This window comes from Triticum urartu, unplaced genomic scaffold (genome assembly GCF_003073215.2).
Source record: "Triticum urartu cultivar G1812 unplaced genomic scaffold, Tu2.1 TuUngrouped_contig_7390, whole genome shotgun sequence".
NCBI classification, from domain to species: domain Eukaryota; kingdom Viridiplantae; phylum Streptophyta; class Magnoliopsida; order Poales; family Poaceae; genus Triticum; species Triticum urartu.
Genome location: NW_024118230.1, coordinates 5,128 through 9,098, shown reverse-complemented (window position 1 = coordinate 9,098; position 3,971 = coordinate 5,128). Strand labels below are relative to the sequence as shown.

Here is a 3,971-nt window from a genome sequence, read left to right as displayed (position 1 = left end):
GATGCTGCTGCTGGATGGAATGCTTCCGTGGCGCCATGATCCTTCTATCAAGAATAGAATAATCAAGGGCACTGACTGACTGCATCAATCATCACCCAGTGAGCTATTAATTGCTGCCAATAGTGCTTTGCTTGCATGCAAGGCGGCTATAAAACGGGCAGGTAGATGCACGGAGATGCATCTTGAGTACTGGTAGTACTGGACAAGCTCTAGGGGAATAATCTCTTTCTTATTTCTTTCCCATGACGACTAGGAATGGGAAAATCAAGAATTTTACTTCGAATTCCGGACCTCAACGTCCTACTGCTCATGGTGTTTCACGATCAGTATTGGAAATGAACGGAGAAGTGGTGGAACGTGTGGAACCACATATTGGATCACTCCAGTGCGGCAAGAAGCCGCTGATGCTGAGTAGGCTCCTATGCCGCTAGCACGGTGGAGGTTCCGTAGTGCGTCATGAGCATCAGGCAAAGGGACGGTCAAGCAACTCAAGCGAACCGCCCTACCTGACTTATGATAAAGATAGAAGGGAGAAGGTTATGAAGGTGGCCTCGTTATCCACACATCTGGTCGGAGGACCGACCTGGGTTTTCACGAGCGTAGGCGGGTCCTGGAGTGCCCGTCAAGGGCGCTAGTGCATACCCCGGGGTGATCATCACCACCTGCACCTCACATCTCGGCACAATGGAACGTGTAACCCTCCTGCTGTCCAAGTCAACCACTGAATTTCTTGTAATTCATAGTGTCTAATAAAATGTAGCAACAAGGGACAATCCACCCATACAGACAGCTTACGGAGAGGATGGCACTACTGGCAAAGACCGTCTGGCGAAAACATCGCACGTGCGAAGCATGGTGGGCCTGCGCCGGGGGAGGAAAGGGAGCCCGGACAGTGGAAGGGCCAGGAGAAGCCGGGTCATTTGACGAAAATGGAAGGTCCGAGCGGCTCATTCATTCTTGAAAAAAGAGGGGGGAGCGAGCCAATGTATCAATGAATAGATACAATCAATGGTATTAAGACAGCGCTGCCAACACGCGAATTAGCTTCCGAGGTCGAGCAGCCTCAGTTTCACTACAAGATTTGCGAATGAATGCTGGGCTAGGCCACCTCAAATGGCGTGAGCCGCATGCGGCGAGACCCGCATGTACGGTTTTCAGGGGGATCCCGCCGACCGGCGCCCACCAGACTAGAGGGACTGAGAAATTAATCGAGTACAAAACTTATCTTCAAGCTTTTCCTTATTTTGATCCTTTAGAGGGCGATCGCGGAGTCACTGAATGAAGTCCTCCCTCCCTTTCTTTCGGAGGTGCTGACCCGCTGCGAGGCAGATATGACTAAGTGACATATTGAATATCGCAACGACTATAACATGTCATAGAAGGAGATAAGGGGTGGAGCCAACGACCCACTAAGACTAACGTATCTACAACAACAATCCCGAGCGGCAGTCAAACGGAGGAGTGAATGCAAGGCTAGGGCAGCTTTCTTCCCACCGCCTCCTTCCTTGTGTGTCGGAGATACAAAGCGAGTGCACCGGAAAAGAAGGGGAACTTAATAGATCTATTCCATGGTGAAGCATCCGAAGCATAACTGGACACTCACACGATCTTTGCCGAGAGATTGGAGCATTCGATGGAACGGGTGAACTACACTTGCTTCTTGATAGAAGTGTGGGACAGAGGGCTTGTGGTACCTGCTGCCCGCCCTTCCTCCGCTTTGATAACCATGTGAATGGAGAGTGGGCACAGCTAAAGGGAAGGAGATCCTCATACGGAGTCGCACACTTGAGTAGAGCGGGAGACTGGACAATGGGTCGAGTAAACTCCCTTAGGGCCGATTAAATCACAGACAAGGAACTTTTCTTTCTTTTCTTTCCTTTTGATTTGAAGCGTGTGTTCTCAAAAAACAAAGACAGAGGTAAATACTTTGAAGAGGTGGCTCGGTAGGGATGGAATGGTCAATAGTCAATTCAAGGATGACTTCTTTGTTGGCGAAACGATGGGGGGGGGGAGAAAGCACGCCAGTGATTCTCTGAGCGAGTCTTCATTTCCAATGCCTCGGGAAACAGGTCGAGAAAGATGAGAACACCTTTTTATCCTCTTCCTTACCGGGAAGGCGCAGTTCTCTTCTTCTTCTGGCCTTCACCTCATGCCTGGTCCGGAAATAGAACCCAGCCCCCTTTCTAATCCATTCATTTCTGCAAGCAGGCGAGATCCATAGCTAAGCCCCCCTCCTATTCGAAGTCGGGTGCGGCCTCGCCCTTTTGCTCTTCCTTCGGTTTGGCTCCACGAAGGCGCCGCCTAGAGTAGGAGCCTCACTCGTATTCAAAAAGGGACCTAGCTTTCATGATGATGATAATAATTAGTCAACTTTTTCCAATATCATGGAATAGCATGGCCCGGGGCTAAGGTAACTCTAGTGGGAGAGCCGTGTTATGGGTGGCCTTATTGCACGGTTCAAAGAGCACTTGTGTATGTGATGCAAGTGAACGTGTACGAAAAAGCTGTCGTAAAGTTTCGTTGTTTGTTCCGTCATTGACCCTATCTATGTTTCTACGATGGCCCAAGAACACTATGTAAGAGTGAGGTACCATTACGAGCTCAATATGTAAGAGTGTTATTCTATGAAATAACTCGAATTTCAAATCATTCACTTGCTTCAACTACTCATGCTATGGATGTGGTTGCATCAACTCCGTTCCTTTGGGCTTTTGAGGAGCGGGAGAAATTGTTGGAATTCTATGAAAGAGTCCCGTGAGCCAGGATGCATGTCAGTTTCATATGACCTGGTGGAGTGGCACAAGATCTCCCTCTTGGCTTATGTCAAGATATTGATTCCTCCACACAACAATTTGCTTCTCGTATCGACGAATTAGAAGAGGTGTCAACCGGCAACCGTATCTGGAAACAATGATTAGTGGATATTGGTACTGTCACTGCACAACAAGCAAAGGATTTGGGATTCAGTGGTGTAATGTTAAGAGGTCGTGTGACATGAAGACATTGATAGAAATATGGGGGAAGTTCCCATCAGGCAACAACGGTTCTGCCTGACCCTACAAAAGCATGCATATGTTGTCAGTGAAGATTTTGTGTGAAGCCTTTGGAGACAACGTACCCGGGGCTAGGGTGAGCTGAGGGGGGACAACGTAAGTGAGCGAATGTGTGTAAGCCCAGTCAAAGATTCCATTCTAGGTGGGGAGGGCCATCAACCTTCCAATGGTGTTGGTCCTACGGACCGTGAACGGATTCGCCTATGGCCTCTAGGCACGTTGGAACCACATGAGTTCACCGGGGTGAGGCACGGTCCGCCAAAATCAGCATAGGTTAGGTGCTATTGATGGAACATGGTGAGCCCATATTTCTCCATATGGAAGTGCTGCGGGCACATAGAGATGTGGGTAGAGGAAGTCTCAAAAAGCGAAGGTCGAGCTGTAGGTCACATGACCTGCACCGAAAAGGTGGCTGACTGGGCTTTTTCCTGGATCAAAGCGGATCAGCTCGCCAAATTTGTCGATTGAATTGGGCGCCCCAGGATGTCGAATGAAAGTGGTCTTTCTACAACCCTATTTATATGATTTTTAGGGCCCCTATCCCTCCCTTATGTTTAGGAGCAGGATCTTCCCAAGAACGACCTGTGGTGGTACGGAAGGCACGGACTCCGCAAGCATCCCGCACCCTCTGGGAAAGAAACTCCTCAACCATCACAAGACAAAGAAGTATGATGCTCTATGTCTGACTCTATTGGTCATAGTTCCTTGCTGTTGCGGCCGGTGCTTGTTTGGGTGCGTGTGAACCACCAGATCATAAGGAAAGATGCCTCTCGGGGCATCTGAGAATGATTCGAGCCATATGAAGGGAAAATCCCACATACGGTTTGTTTGGGGCGGGGGGGATGGAGCCTGACAGGGTGCCCCCATTGACTTGGCCCGGGCCTAAGTGAAAGTGCAAAAGTGAAGTGGTGGGCCTAC

The 3,971-nt window shown here is 49.4% G+C and overlaps 1 pseudogene; it reads right to left on the bottom strand.

Annotated features, from left to right (window-relative positions):
• Window positions 1-1,239: 1,239 nt before the first annotated feature.
• On the bottom strand, window positions 1,240-1,771 carry LOC125531529 (annotated as a pseudogene).
• Between the last annotated feature and the right edge of the window lie 2,200 nt (window positions 1,772-3,971).